Below are 17,522 nucleotides of genomic sequence, written 5' to 3'. Positions count from 1 at the left end.
CAGATTAAGTGCAACCATTAATTGGACTATGTGGTGATTTGGAAGTTTTACCAAGCAGTAATCTCACCCCTGTTAACCCAAAACATTTATTTAACCTCTCCTCCCTTTTCTATGTCTGAGCTGTGCTGCATCACTTAAAAGAAATCCAAATATAATGTCTAGCTGTGCTTTTAGAATGCATTGAAATTGTAAGGAAACATAATTCAATGGGGACAGTATCACATTAGCTTTTTCATCACGTGCCCTATACAAAGGCAGTTGTAATACCACCAATCCAATTTCGCAATCTGAGAAAAGTCCAAAGGAATTGGAACACCTTTTTAATGGTCGATGTGGTGTTTCTGCACCACTGTGTACCCATTAGTGCACTTGGAACTTGTGTGTATTCTCATCCCTAATGTGCATTGCACTGCATTTCACTGCATCAGTTATAGGTGATTAAATGGTGGTTTTGGAGCATAAAGGGCTGGGAGATTTAGCCTCCATGATAACACCAAACCCTTTACATTATTGCAGCTTATTGGTGTAAAATATGTCAAAAAATGTCTCTACCTTATTTGATGTGCCAGCTACTGTCACAAGACTTTTGACCCATAATGAAGCTAGCTTAATTAATGTATTTTGTGGTCACCCCAGTCGATCTTAATACATGCTTCGCCACTCGAATAAAGAAAACAAGGGAAGTCCATAAATATACTGCATTTCTTTCAAACTGGTGAGTTTCCTTCTGTCTCGTTCCTTTCAGTTCATTCCTGTATCTGTTTGTTATTGCAGTAATTAACAGCACCCTTGACAATTTGATGCAACAATACTCCAACCTTTATCATTTACTTTACATATTTTTCAACAACATCACTATTTGGAGAACTAAGTGGTGACTTACATGATGCTATTTCATCTGAGAAGTGTTACATATTCTTTCAGCTGTTCTATAGGATGAGCTATCCATCTGGCACATAAACGATTACTGACCACAGGATCTTTCCAGCTAATATTCTTCTGAAGGACCATATGATTACATCATAACAGCTAACGTTTATCACACAGATGCTGCTATTTAACAGAACAGGCCTGTTAACAAGTATAAAATTATATTAAAAAGTCAAAGGAATATGTAGGCACTTAAGCTGTAAATAAAGAGGAACCTGGTGAGGAATTATGTTTAACAAGAGACAAGGCAAGAAGGATCCACATTCCATTGTGACATTTCAGCTATTCCACATCAACAAAAGTAACTTGGTTTATGGGGTGAAGGATTAGGCACAGGTGTATGACATCTTGCTGTGCAAATAGCAGCAGTACATACGATGAAAGAAACTTTTGGTTGTATTTAGGGATCAGTACCATGCTGGAAGGGCTCATTGATCGAAGAGATTAATTGTGTTCAGCCTTGTAGATTTTCCACAACCGGGCACTTTGGCAAACTTGTTTGCAGCCACTTAGAGAGTCTATCCATCAGCTATAATAAACATTTTTCTGACTATAGGTAGAGAAAGCCCCTTGACAATAAACTAACTTGGCACACAAATATCAAGATCAGCAATGGCAGTGTATGCAATGTTCCTAGGTACAACTTGTCACTTTAGTCTGTACAAGCATGCACAATTTTGGATAGAGTGGCTTGAAAATGTTAATAATCTGTATTACTAATAATATGAATACCAACAGGCTCCCAAATAGGTCTACAGTATATTACATAACCATGTAGATCATTTGACGAGAAGTTTACCCTACTGTCACTGAAATCAGACCTTGTATTCAAAGCACAGTTATATTCCCCTGTTGTGTTGTATTCTTTGCACCCTCCAGATATTTACCAAGTACAGTCACACTGCTGTCACTCAATGTGGCTCTCTCCTCCCTCTGCAATCCTAATTTTAAGATCTGAGGGGAATAAAAAGATGTGACAGCTCATCTAGAAGATTAACTCTCTGCCTTTTTCACCTGTCATTTGTAACTTGCCGTCATGCACTGATAGTCGAGTTCACTGGTAAGTCGTCAACATATCTCTAATTAAAGGTTCTTAATATAGTAACTAATTAGACATTCACATTTCCTCCACTGGTTATCAGGGTGGTTGGATTTTTTTTTTATTTCTTAAAAGTCATAATTAGAATTTCTTCCCTTCAGTTTTATTTTGTAAAAAGTTGTGGTATTACAACTTTAAAAAGCCCTCGTTAGGCCACACTTGGAGAGTTTTGTTCAGTTCTTGATCACCATTCTGTTGGAATGAAGTGGTACTATTGGAAAGAGTGCAAAGGACATTAATTTGGATGTGCCTTGGACTGGAGGACTTTAGGTGTAGGCAGAGATTGGACAGGCTGGGTTTGTATTCCTTGGAATAAAGGAGGCTAAGCAGTAAACCTGACAGAGATACCCTATATAAACTTTAAGAAGCACAGGTAGAATAGATAGTCACAATCTTTTTCCCATGGCATTGGCATCAGGAGCAAGAAGCATGAATTTATGTTGAGAGGAAAAGAGTTTTGAAGAGTATATGAGGGGAATTTTTTTGCACAGAAGGTTGTTGATATCAGGAGCTCACTGCCAGAGCAGGTGATGGGTTAAATAAGGAAGGCAGAGAAGGATGTTCCAAAAGCGATTAGTATAGATGGATTTAAAATGTCAGCATGGAACTGATGGGTTGGAGGGCATGTTTCCATGCTGTACAACTCCATGTTTCTATGACATGCTTTGTTTTATACGACCAATGTGTGCTTTTCCATCATCATACTATTCACCTGTGGCACAATGCCCTCAGAAGCTGACAATTTAGCAAGGGATAAGCTTTCACATTGTCAAGTTAACCCTGTGAACTTCCACCACAACCAATCTCATTACTCCACACTCTTTCCCTATCCCTCAATTAGAATAATATATCTTTGAAGGCGCGATCTGAACTCTTAAGCCTAAGAATAACTTGATTCACTGCCATGGTCCCAATTTGTCTAAGCTTCAGATTGATAGTGGAAAGTGGTTCCTTTGTATTCCATAACTATGGTTATATGACATTCCTTAAGTACTCCATCACTTGCAATGTGCTGTGGAATATCCTAAGGTCCTAAGACAAGTTATAATGTGCTTGCCAAATCTTTATTTGAAAATCTCATGCTGTACTGATCATTCCTGTGGACATACTGTATGAAACGATAAGATTAATGTTGGAGATGTCAGATGTTGCGACACTACTTTTAAGTTCAGATATTTGATTATTTTGAGATTTTGCAATCTGACAACTAGCTTCCTACAAATTGCTGAACAGGCTTTATGTCATTAAAAAATAATATGATTAAATTTACCCACAGATTATTTATTGTGCCCATAAAGGCCTTTGGGAATGCGTTCAACTGGAAGTTAAAATAATAATTTTTGGTCAGTAGCTTCCCTTAAAACAAATAACTATGAAATACTAGAAGCCAAGTTCCAAAGTTTTCCTGGAAGAAAAGGTGTGTTTGTGTGTGTGTGTGTGTGTGTGTGTGTGTGTGTGTGTGTGTGTGTGTGTGTGTGTGTGTTTCTGTAACCCTCCTTGTAGGAGTCCCATATGTATGATATTGTTGATTGTGATGATGATGAGGTCAGGATCAACCATGGATATTTCATCCTAGCTGTTTAGATATGCACTCAGGGCAGTACAATATGGAGAGAAAACTGTTGCCTATGTAGCCTACTCCTCCCCTCCATGCATCTGGTGTACCTAAAGAAATGGCAGAGACCGATACAGTTTACCACCAGCAGCGTCTCAGGGGTCACCAGTCAGCGTTGAACTCAATGTAGGACTGCCTTAGCAACTCCAGCTCTGGGCTTTTCCCTTGAGGTTTACTCTCAAAGCCTTCCCTATGGGTGGGTATAGCTGCAAGGCAGTAGAGGTTTGAGATCAGAATTTTCCTTCTCCTAGATGAGCTGCCAACCACGGTTGACGAGACCCGCCTGCCCGAAGCAACTGGTTTTAGGGCACCAGTAGCCCACCTTTCCTCTGTTTCCTGTCAGTAGAAATGGTTCTGCCGGACTTAGTAGCTAAGCCACATGTGAAGGCCAGGAGCTGGACTTCATTGTCAGAGGTTATTTGAGTCACACACCATCAGGACCATTTAATAGGTAGTGGGAGCTTATCCCCACTACCACTCCCAGCTATAATAACCTTAAGGAACCAAGGTTTATAATAACTGATTATAAACATTTAAGAATTATTCTAGTATCGTGCTTACTAATAAAACATGAACAATAACACTATAATTGATGTCAAAATGAATCCTGGTATTTCATTTTTGTATAAGAATGAAAGGTAACAATGTTACTATTGATACATGTGGCAATCTGTTTTAGTTGTTATGTTTGACAACCTAACTAGTGAAATGGTTAAGGAAATCAGTAAATCAGAAATCAGTATTGTGGGATACATAAGGATGTATTTGTCCTGGGAAGGCATCAGGTTGGCTTTAGCTAGCCTGGGATTAATAAATGGGATCTACTTGTAAAACAAAGATGTGCCTTGTTGTATTGCACAATGTAATGTCAGTAGCCTAGTTTTAACAAGAGAGGGAATTTACAGTCTCAGGTAACGTGTGTGCATTTCTACTGGACATGGAAACTTGTAACATAGTCAGCATCCATGTTTTGAAGTGCAATGTGCGTTATATAATAGGTATTATGGGTTGGGCAAGATTAACACCTTGTCATTTGATTATGTATCCTTTTTTTTCAGGGATAATTTGCTCTTTCATCAATGTGGCAATGAAGCCAATTGTCCTTTTCACTCTAGAAGCACATTGTTCTAAGAATCCTCCTTGAACTAACCACTTAATCATGTTTTCCATTACAGGACATAACTATCAGAGCCATAGAACTGTATCCAACATTAAAATCTGTACTTGCACCACTTTATCAAAAAACACCTGCTTTTTTATTTGTTTACAGAATATTCCATTGTGTGAACATTTAATCCTTGTTTAACAATGAAACTCATATTAATCTCACAGGTTATCTGATAAATTGCGGTCACTGATGGTTTTCTTTCTGAATTTAACTATCAGCTTTATAATTGTTCCTGTTTACCATCACCCCCTTCATTTTTATCTCGTTTTCTTTAATGATACTGTGAGGCCTGCACAAAAGGCAGTGGAAAAATACACAGGATATTGACGAAACAAAACATGCCTCTTTGTGTCACTTTGTAGCTGATGGCTTGGCCTTGGATGCTGGTGCCAGCAGAGAGCGTGTGTTTTGCTGTTTGTGTTTGCCAGCTGTTGTGGAGTTGTGCATCCTGTTGCCTGTAAAGTGAGTAAACATTAAATGCTAGGCTAATGACAGACAGCTTCATTCTGCTTTTCTCTCTCTTCGGGCTACATTTACACATACAGTACAGAGAGGAAATACCAAAGTAATGCAATGAATTAGTTAATTGGAAATATATGTCAACAGTTTGAAATAACAATATAGTTGTCTGTATTAAGTTAATAGAAATATCACCAGCTATAATTATTTCAGTATATTCCTTTCTTTGTAAGTATCGCCACCATCACTTACATCATCCATGCTTATCGCTGGCAGCTGTCTATATCAAGTAACTAGTTGCTATGAGCACAGGACTACTTTATGAGGTACTTCTTATGCAGAGTAGGTGCACCAGCTCTTTTGGTTATGGAACCTTTTTTAATGGATCTTCCTGTTTCATGATATCTATCCATTACTGTTACTTATCATCTTGATGCTGCTTGTGAGAGTTATTTTATTCCCTCACTTCCCTTTCTTTCTGTGTTGAATCAGTCCTTTCCCATTTGGTGGGAAGTACCAATAGGGGCTGCAGACCCATACAATCAATCAGTCATGTTGTGTACAGTTTCTTACAGACAAGACCCCATTAACTCCAATATTCCCACTGTACATAATGGAATCCTTCGTTTCTGAAAGTTTATTTTCTAACACTTGCCGCCCAGGGGACAGGAGTTCTTGAGTGTGTAGACAACTTCAGAGCCAATAACTAGATGATCACCAGAGACCTCATGTGAAGCTTGGTTTGTCAGGAGTTAACTGTTGCCACTCTTAAGATGAAATGTCTGCTACCTGTTCCGCGGAAAGCAATGGCTTGGCGGAAAGCTAATTTAAATAAGTGCATTATCTAACAACTGAACTCCAAATGTCACCAAACAAAAAATAAAGAATTACATATATGAGCACCCATTTTTCACGTGTACTGAAGATTGTTCATAAAAATTATTTCCCCAGGCACTTACTTCAGGTGAAGTTCCACCTTTTAGGAATTCTGCCAGCAACTCTTTCTGCCAATTATTTTGCATTTTCCCAGCCTCATTCACACGTGCAATGAAGTCTCAAGCCATGTGTTTCCTCCTTCATCAACGTCAGTGAGATGCTTCACTTTGGGAGTGTCAGAGAGCCTGGAATATACACAATGAATGGTAGGCCTTGATATCCCAATTGAATTGAATTGACTTTATTACTTACATCTTTCATACAGTGAGGAGTAAAAATCTTTACGTTACGTCTCCCTCTAAATGTGCAATGTGTAATTTATAGTGATTTGCAATAAATAGTATGTACAACTGTTACGTAACATAGAAACAGAATTGTATCAGCATGAGTTAATCAGTCTGATGGCCTGGTGGCCTGGTCCTGGAGCCTGTTGGTCCTGGCGTTTATGCTGTGGTACTGCTTCCTGGATGGCAGCAGCTGGAACAGTTTGCGGTTGGGGTGATTCGGGTCCCCAATGATCCTTCAGGCCCTTTTTACACACCTGTCTTTGTAAATGTCCTGAATAGTGGAAAGTTCACATCTACAGATGCGCTGGGCTGTCCGTATCACTCTCTGCAGAGTCCTGTGATTGAGGGAAGTACAGTTCCCATACCAGGCAGTGATGCATCCAGTCAGGATGCTCTCAATCGTGTCCCTATAGAAAGTTCTGAGGATTTGGCAGCCCATACCAAACTTCTTCAACCGTCTGAGGTGAAAGAGGCTCTGTTGTGCTTTTTTCAGCACACAGCCAGTATGTACAGACCACATGAAATCTTCAGTGATGTGTATGCTGAAAAACTTAAAGCTGTTCAACCTCTTAACCCCAGATACGTGTCAACAGAGGTTAACCTGTCTCCATTTCTCCTGTAATCCACAACCAGCTCCTTCGTTTTTGCGACATTGAGGGAGAGATTGTTTTCTTGACACCACTGTGTCAATGCAAACTTTCTTAAAGCTTGTGGTGAACTACACATACCTGTCTGGACACGCCCCCTGCTGACTGCTCTTGTGGCTCCTCCCACAGACCCCTGTATAAAGGTGATCGAGGCCTGAGCCCAGCCTCTCAATCTCCAGGATGTAGTATGGTGGTCACTCACTGCTTGTTCCTTCTTCCAGTCAATAAAATTGATGCACCATCAATAACAAGGTACAGCAAGGGGGACAGGGCCTTCATTCAGTCAGAGGTGCAGCGGCTGCTCAGGGAGGGGATCATTTAGCCAAGCATAAGTCCTTGGAGGGCCCAGGTGGTTGTTGTTCAGACCAGGCAGAAAAATAGGATGACCATGGACTATAGCCAGACCATCAATAGGTTCACGCAGCTTGACGCGTACCCCCTACCCCGCAACACGGATATGGTCAACCAGATAGCTCAGTACAAGGTGTACTCGACAATAGATCTGAAATCCGCTTATCACCAGCTCCCCATCCGCCCAGAGGACCGCCCCGACACCGCCTTCGAGGCGGGCGGCAGGCTCTATCACTTACAGCGCGTCCCCTTCGGTGTCACGAATGGTATTTCTGTCTTCCAGAGGGAAATGGACCGGATGGTGGACCAGTACCAACTGAAGGCCACATTTCCTATCTGGATAACATCACCATCTGTGGTCGCGACTGGTCGGATCACAACACCAACCTCCAACGGTTTCTCCAAGTGGCCGAAGCCCTGAACCTTACTCATAACAGGGACAAGTCTGTGTTCGGAACCACCCGACTCGCTATCCTTGGGTGTGTCGTGGAAAACGGGGTCATTGGCCCTGATCCCGACCGTATGCGCCCCCTGTTAGAACTCCCTCTTCCCACCACTCTCAAAGCCCTCAGACGGTGCCTGGGTTTTTTTTCCTATTACACCCAATGGGTCCCCCATTATGCAGACAAGGCCCGCCCGCTGGTCCAGTCTACCACTTTTCCCCTCTCTGCTGAGGCCTGCGCGGCCTTCAGCTGCATTAAAGGGGACATTGCCAAAGCTACGATGCATGTGGTGGACGAGACCATTCCCTTCCAAGTAGAGAGTGACACCTCCGATTTAGCGCTTGCTGCTACCCTCAATCAGGCAGGCAGGCCTATAGCATTCTTTTCTCGTACCCTTCAAGGCTCTGAAATTCGGCACTCCGCGGTGGAGAAAGAAGCCCAGGCCATAGTGGAGGCTGTTAGGCTCTGGAGGCACTATCTCGCTGGCAAAAGGTTCACCTTGCTGACCGACCAGCGCTCGGTTGCGTTCATGTTCAGCAACCAACAGCGGGGCAAAATCAAAAATGATAAGATTTTGCGGTGGAGAATAGAACTCTCCACCTATAGCTATGATATTCTGTACCAGCCTGGCAGACTCAATGAGCCCCCTGATGCCCTATCCCGGGGAGCGTGTGCTAGCACACAGCTCGACCAGCTATACGCCCTCCATGCACATCTTTGCCATCCAGGGGTCACCCAATTTTACCATTTCATGAAAGCCCGGAACCTGCCGTACTCCCTGGAGGACATCAGGACGATGACCAGGGACTGCCAAATCTACGCTGAGTGCAAACCACACTTCTACCGTCCTGACACGGCGCAACTTATCAAGGCCACCCACCCCTTTGAGCGACTGAGTGTTGACTTTAAGGGCCCACTTCCCTCCACCGACCGCAATGTCTATTTTCTCAATATTATCGATGAGTACTCGCGGTTCCCCTTTGCCATTCCCTGCCCCCACACCACTACCACGTTCGTCATAAAAGCCCTGCGCCAGCTCTTCACTCTGTTCGGATATCCCTGCTATATCCACAGTGATAGAGGGTCCTCCTTTATGAGTGACGAGCTGCGCCGGTACCTGCTAGCTAGGGGCATTGCTACTAGTCGGACCACGAGTCATAATCCCCGGGGAAATGGACAGGTGGAGAGGGAGAATGCCACAGTGTGGAAGGCCACACTTTTAGCCCTTAAGTCAAAAGGGTTGTCGGTCTCTCGATGGCAGGAGGTCCTCCCTGAGGCACTTCACTCTATCTGCTCCCTGTTATGTAAATCCACCAATGCCACCCCTCACGAGCGCCTATTCTCTTTTCCCAGGAAGTCTGTCACTGGGACCACCCTACCAGTTTGGTTGACGTCCCCAGGGCCAGTGCTGCTCCGGAGACATGTGAGGAGTAATAAATACTCCCCGCTGGTCAAGAGGGTTCTCCTTCTACATGTGAACCCCCAGTATGCCTACGTGGTCTTACCTGATGGGCGGGAGGACACGGTCTCCGTCCACGGCCTGGTGCCCGCAGGTGCAGCAGACCACTACCCCGAACACTCTCCAGTAACTATGAACCCTGTACCCGAGATGACACCACGCACACCAGGACCTACACAGACTCCTCACGACACTCATATATCGGGCGATTTGTACGTGTATATACCAGGCGCCTCGCACATGCTGAGGGATCACTGACGCCTAGTGGGCTGACACCTCCAGTTAGGCTGGAACCAGCACAACCTCCGTCTCCGGTGCAATCACCACCACCAGCATCTGTGCAATCACAGCCGGTGCTACGTAGATCGCTGCGACAGATTCGACCACCTGATAGACTTAACCTGTAAGAAACTTTGCCACATGGGGACTCTTTTAAAACAAAGGGGGAGCGAATGTGGTGAACTACATATACCTGTCTGGACACGTCCCCTGCTGACTGCTCCTGTGGCTCCTCCATAAAGGCGATTGAGGCCTGAGCCCAGCCTCTCAGTCTCCAGGATGTAGTATGGTGGTCACTCACTGCTTGTTCCTTCTTCCAGTCAATAAAAGCCGATATCTCGCCTTACGTCTCAGATGAGTTATTGATGGTGCATCAAAGTGATGGTGCAGTTAGGGAGAATCTGTCTGTCAGGGGATTAACTATAAGAGCAGAAGTTTATGCTCCAACTTTAAAAAAGAGATCTCATCTGGAGTATTGTGTGCAGTTCCAGTCTGGTTACCACAATACAGAAAAGGTGTGGCAGCACTGGAGAGTGTATGCATAGAAAATTCACAGGGATATAGCCCCCACACCTCAGAGAAGGAGAGATTAAGAGGTGATGTGGCAGTGTTAATGAGGTATATTGATTGAGGTGACTGCAGGAAACAGTTTCCCATGTCAGAGACTGATAAAATTGGATAATATAGGTTTAGGGAAAAGCATGAGAGATTTTAAGATAATATGAGGATATGAGGGGAACATTTCAATAAAAAAATTAACTGCCAGAGAGAGTAGTGGAAGCAGAATTATTGAGAGCATTTTACAAGTGTCCAAGTAAGCACTTGAATTGTCTTGGCAACAGACAGCTATGGACCAAGTGCTGGAAGATGGGATTAATACAGAGTGTACCCACTGGTCAATATGAGCATGGGATTGAATGGTCTTTTCATGCTGTGTGACGAATAGTTATTAAATTTTAAACATTTTTGGAGGGCAAACTATAATCTCGGTCGAGCACTCACAAAAAGCTATGAACAATCGTGAACTAAAATGTCAATTAAAATGTCTGTAAGCAAAACTCATGTCTTGCCTACAGCTTCTTAGAGTTTTTTGAGGAGGTGAAGAAGATGATTGATGTGGTTAGGGCAATAGATGTTGTATGCATGAACTTTGATAAAGCTTTTGACAAAGTCGGTTATGACAAGCTAATCCAGAAGGTTAAGGAGCACGGGATCCATGGAATCTTGGTCGATAGTATTCAAGATTGTCTTGAACATAGAAGACATCTAGAGTTTGAGGGGTGTTATTCTGACTGGAAGTCTGGGACCTGTGGTGTTCCACATGAATCAATGTTTTGGACCTCTTGTGTGTGATGTATTTAAATAATCTGGATGTAAATTGTTAGATGACACAAAATTTAATGAAGTTGTTGATGGTGGGGAAGGTTGTTGAGGTCCTGTGGTGCCTAGGGGCGACTCGAGTAGCAGCAGTACTCGATGGATATGAGTAAATATTTTTTCAGTCTGATGCAGCTATAATGCACAACTGCTTCCAAGGTCAGTACAGTCAACAAAGCTGTTTTAATGCGTTTAAACAAATTACCTCTGCTTAAAACCGGCAGAAACAACACTGATTGTGGATGGAAGGGTCCACATAGGAAACGTGGTTGCAGGTTGGGGATACAAATGCGTTTAAGGAAATGGGGTTTTAAACTCCCAGTACCGGCCATCTTGCTGGCAAATGTGCAGTCTCTGGTGAATAAAATCAATGAACTCAGATCTAGGGTGCTGAATCAGAGGGACATTAGGACCGCATGTGTCCTTCATTTCATGGAATCCTGGTTAACCCCTTCTGTACCGGATACATCGATTCAGATCAACAAGTTTACTATATACCATTAGGATAGATTTATAGAGTCTCTCAAAAGCAGAGGTGGAGGAGTATGCCTCATGATCAACTCTTCTTGGTGCACAAATATATCAGTGCTGTCCCAATTCTGCTCACTAGACCTGGAATATCTAGCAGTTAAGTACCATCCTTTTTACCTGCAACAGGAGTTCTCCGGAGTTATTTTGGTAGCAGTATGCATTCTACCTCAGGCCAATGTCAATCAGGCTTTAGATAATCTGAGCAATGGGATCAACATGCAAGAAACGGTGCACCCTAAAGCATTCAACATCATTTTGGTAGATCTTAACCAGGCCAGTCGGAAAAAATCACTAAGCAATTACCATCAACAGATTACTTGCAATACCAGAGGAAGCAACACACTGAACCATTGTTACACCATCAAGAATGCTTACTGTGCTATTCCACGCCCTCACTTCAAGAAATCTAATTAGTGGCTGTACTTCTACTCTAGGCAGGGACTGAAGACTGCAGCACCAGTGGTGAGGACCAAGAAGGTAAGGACAAGGGAAGCACAGGAGCGCCTACAGGACTGCTTTGAATCAGTGGGCTGGACTGTATTCAGGGATTCATCTTCGAACCTGGATGAGTATGCTGCAGTTATTATTGACTTCATTAAAACCTGTGTGGATGAGTGTGTGCCTACAAAGACTTACTGTACATTCCCAAACCAAAAGTGTGGATAAACCAGGAGGTATGGCATCTGCTGAAGGCTAGATCTGTGGCATTCAAGTCTGGCGACCCAGGCCTGTATCAGAAAACCAGGTATAATTTGTGGAGGACTATTTCAAGGGCGAAGAGTCAATTCCGAACAACATTGAAGGCAACATCAGATGTACAATAACACTGGCAGGGTCTGCAAGACATTACTTCCTACAAAGCAAAACCCAATAGCATGAATGGCAGCAATGCTTCACTTCCAGATGAACTCAACGCCTTCTATGCACACTTTGAAAGGGAGAATATAATGACACCTGTGAAGATCCCTGCTGGACCCGATGACCCTATGATCTCTGTCTCAGTGGCCAATTTTAGATTGTCTTTAAAGAGAGTGAACCCTTGCAAAGTGGAAGGTCCCAATGGAGTACCTGGTAAGACTCTGAAAACCTGTGCCAACCAACTGGAGAAAGTATTCAAGGACATTTTCAGCCTCTCACTACTACAGGCGGAAGTTCCCACTTGCTTCAAAAAGGCAACAATTATACCAGTGCCTAAGAAGAATAATGTGAGCTGCCTTAATGACTATCACCTGGTAGCACTCACATCTGCAGCAATGAAATGCTTTGAGAGGTTGGTCACAACTGGACTGAATTCCTGCCTCAGCAAGGACCTGGACCTATTGCAATTTCCCTATTGCCACAATAGGCCAACAGCAGATGCAACCTCAATGGCTCTTCACACGGCTTTAGACCACCTGGACAACACATACGCCTATGTCAGGATGCTGTTCATCAACTATAGCTCAGCATTAACACCATCATTCCCAAAATCCTGATTGAGAAGTTGCAGAACCTGGACCTCTGTACCTCCCTCTGCAATTGGATCCTTGACTTCCTAACCAGAAGACCACAATCTGTGCAGATTAGTGATAACATCTTCTCCTCGCTGGCAATCAGAACTGATGCACCTCAGGGGTGTGTGCTTAGCCCATTGCTCTATTCTCTCTATACCCATGACTGTGTGGCTAGGCATAGCTCAAATGCCATCTATAAATTTGCTGATGATACAACCATTGTTGGTAGAATCTCAGATGGTGATGAGAGGGCATACAGGACAATAGACAATAGACCATTTGGCCCTTCGAGCCTGCACCGCCATTTTGAGATCATGGCTGATCAACTACTATCAATACCCAATTCCTGCCTTGTCCCCATATCCCTTGATTCCCCTATCCATAAGATACCTATCTAGCTCCTTCTTGAAAGCATCCAGAGAATTGGCCTCCACTACCTTCCGAGGCAGTGCATTCCAGACCCCCACAACTCTCTGGGAGAAGAAGTTTTACCTTAACTCTGTCCTAAATGACCTACCCCTTATTCTCAAACCATGCCCTCTGGTACTGAACTCTCCCAGCATCTGGAACATATTTCCTGCCTCTATCTTGTCCAAGCCCTTAATAATCTTATGTTTCAATCAGATCCCCACTCAATCTCCTTAATTCCAGTGTGTACAAGCCCAGTCTCTCTAACCTCTCTGCGTAAGACAGTCCAGACATCCCAGGAATTAACCTCATGAATCTACGCTGCACTTCCTCTACAGCCTGGATGTCCTTCCTTAACCCTGGAGACCAAAATTGTACACAATACTCCAGGCGTGGTCTCACCAGGGCTCTGTACAAATGCAAGAGGATTTCCTTGCTCTTGTACTCAATTCCCTTTGTAATAAAGGCCAACATTCCATTAGCCTACTTCACTGCCTGCTGCACTTGCTCATTCACCTTCAGTGACTGATGAACAAGGACTCCTAGATCTCTTTGTATTTCTCCCTCACCTAACTCTACACCATTCAGATAATAATCTGCCTTCCAGTTCTTACTCCCAAAGTGGATAACCTCACACTTATTCACATTAAACGTCATCTGCTAAGTATCTGCCCACTCACCCAGCCTATCCAAGTCACCCTGAATTCTCCTAACATCCTCATCACATGTCACCCTGCCATCCAGCTTAGTATCATTAGCAAACTTACTGATGTCATTCTCAATGCCTTCATTTAAATCGTTGACATAAATTGTAACAGCTGTGGTCCCAATACCGAGCCCTGTGGCACCCCACTGTTCACCACCTGCCATTCCGAGAAATACCCATTCACCGCTACCCTTTGTTTTCTATCTGCCAACCAGTTTTCTATCCATGTCAATGTCTTCCCCCCAATGCCCTGAGCTTCGATTTTACCCACCAATCTCCTATGTGGGACCTTATCAACTAGTGAGATATGCCAACTAGTGGAGTGGTATCACAGCAATAACTTGGCACTCAGTGTCAGTAAGTCAAAAGAGCTGATTGTGGACTTCAGGAAGGGTAAGACGAAGGGACACATACCAATCCTCCTGGAGGGATCAGAAGTGGAGAGAGTGAACAGCTTCAAGCTCCTGGGTGTCAAGATCTCTGAGGATCTAACCTGGTCCCAAAATATTGATGCAGTTATAAAGAAAGCAAGACAGTGGCTATACTTCACTAGGAGTTTGAAGAGATTTGGTATGTCAACAAGTACACTCACAAACTTCTATAGATGTACCGCAGAGAACATTCTGACAGGCTGCATCACTGTCTGGTATGGTGGGGTGGTGGGGGGGGGGGGTGGCTACTGCACAGGACCGAAAGAAGCTGCAGTGGATTGTAAATTTAGTCAGCTCTATCTTGGGTACTAGCCCACAAAGTACCCAGGATGTCTTCAAGGAGCGGTGTCTCAGAAAGGCAGCATCCATCATTAAGGACCTCCAGCACCCAGGGCATGCCCTTTTCTCGCTGTTGCCATTGGTAGGAGGTACAGAAGCCTGAAGGCACACACTCAGCAATTCAGGAACAGCTTCTTCCCCTCTGCCATCTGATTCCTAAATGGATATTCAACCCTTGGACACTACCTCACTTTTTTGATATATAGTATTTCTGTTTTTTGCACAATTTTTAATCTTTTCAATCTAGATTAAATTGTAATTGATTTAGTTATATATTTATTACTATTAATATTTTATTTTGTGTTTTTTTTCTTCTATCTTATGTATTGCATTGTATTGCTGCTGCTAAGTTAACAAATTTCACGTTACATGTTGGTGACTATAAACCTGATTCTGATTCTGATTCTGAGATACAGGTCTGTTGATAATCTTGGCAGAGAAATGGCAGATGGAGATTAATCTGGACAAGTGTGAGGTTTTGCAAATCTGGGATGTCAAATGTAAGAGGAAAGTATACAGTAAATGGCAGGACCCTTGGGAGCATTGATATACAGAGGAAACCTAGGGTGCAAGTCCATAGTCCCCTAGATGTGATAAGTAGATCAAGTGATATAAAAGCATGTGCCATACTTAGCTTCATTTGTCAGAGCACTGAATATAAACATTTGGAAGTAATATTGCAGCCATATAAAACTTCAGATTCAGATAAATCTGGAGAATCATGTGCAGTTCTAGTCTCAGCCTATCAGGAAACTAAGAGGAGGCTTGACCCAAAAATGGATGAATGGAGATGATTTAGTGGTGAGTAATCACTTTAGTAACAAACTGCAAAATAACAAGTCACAAGGGAACATAAATCAAGGTAGACCAGATACTTAACATGACAAGGAAACAAGGTAACTGAAGACCAGAAGCAGCTGGTTACAGCTGGCTGGTTTTCTGGGTGAACAAAAGACTGTGGATGAGAACTGGGTTTAAATAGGTTGCAGGTGATAAAATGAGTAGAAAATGAATGGCCGGTGACTCCTGTTAGCTTGGTGGAGACTGGGATGTGCCTGCCTGTGCAAGCCTGCTCACCTTTACCCTATCTCTACCCCTCATAGTTTTGTATACCTCTATCAAATTTCCCCTCTTCTTCTAATGTTCTCGGGAATAAAGTCCTATTCTATTCAACGTTTTCCTATAACTCAGTTCCTCAATTTCTGCCAGCATCCTTGTAACGTTTCTCTGCACTATTTCAATCTTATTGACAACTTTCCTGCAGGCACAGTAGGTGATCAGAAATGCAAACAATACTCCAGGTTAGCTGGCGCCAATGTCTTATACAACTTCAGTGTAACCTCCCAATTCTTCTACTCAGTACATTGATTTATGAAGGTCAATGAATCGAAAGCACTCTTTACGATCCTATCTCCACTTTCAAGGAATTATGGACCTGTAGCCCTCTGTTCTCTGGAGTGCCCTACTGTTCACCGTATAAGTCCTCCTTGGTTTGTCCTCCCAATGTGCAACACCACTCGCCTGCCTGCACTAAATTCCATCTGCCATTTTCAGTCCAGCTTGTCCAGATCAGGTTGTCCACTGCACCTCAATCTTAGTATCACCCACAAATTTACAGATCCAATTTACCACATTATCATCCAGATCATTGATGCAGATGGCAAACAACAGCAGACACAGAGCTGGTCCCTGCAGCATACCACTAGTCATGGGCTTCTCATCAGATAATCAACTATCTATTATCACTCTTTGACTTCTCCCACAAAGCCAATACCTATTGAATGCCTAGCAACTAACCCTACCAATCTCCCATGTGGGACCTTGTCAAAGGTCTTACTGAAGTTCATGTAGACAACATCCACTGCATTGCCTTCATCAACTTTCCTAGTGACTTCCACATGACCAACCACACACAAAGCCATGTTGACCATCCCTAATCAATCCTTGTCTATCCAAATACTTATATATCCTGTTCCTAATGCCCTTCCCTTGGACAACATCGGTGGCGTGGAGAGGGGAGACTTGCAGCTTGGGCAACTGCCAGTCTTCCATAAAAAAAACTTTGCCCAGGCTTGCACCCTGGAAACTTTCCAAGGTGCCAATCCATGGTCTATCAAGACTAATGGAGGCCTACACACATATCCTGTTCCTTAGAATACCTTCCAATAACTTACCCACTTCTGACATCAGGCTCATCAGCCTATTATTTCCTCTCTTATTCTTAGAGCTTTACTTAAACAGCGGAACAACGATAGCAAAGCTCCACTCCTCTGGCGCCTCAACTGGGCTAAAGATGTTTTAAATACTTCTGCTAGGGTCACTGCAATTTCTGCACTAGTCTCCTACAAGATCTAAGGCAACACCTTGTCAGGCCCTTGGGATTTATCCACCCTAATTTGCCTCAAAGTAGCAAGCACCTCTTCCACTGTAATCTGTATATAGTCCATGACCTCACTGTTGTGTTACCTCACTTTTATAGACTGTGTCCATCTCCCATGTGTATTTTCATGTTCTTCTGCTACTGTAGCCATCCACTTCAAGGTTCAATGTGTTGTGCATTCAGA

Source organism: Hypanus sabinus, chromosome 2 (assembly GCF_030144855.1).
Source record: "Hypanus sabinus isolate sHypSab1 chromosome 2, sHypSab1.hap1, whole genome shotgun sequence".
NCBI lineage: Eukaryota > Metazoa > Chordata > Chondrichthyes > Myliobatiformes > Dasyatidae > Hypanus > Hypanus sabinus.
This window is presented reverse-complemented; position numbering follows the sequence as displayed.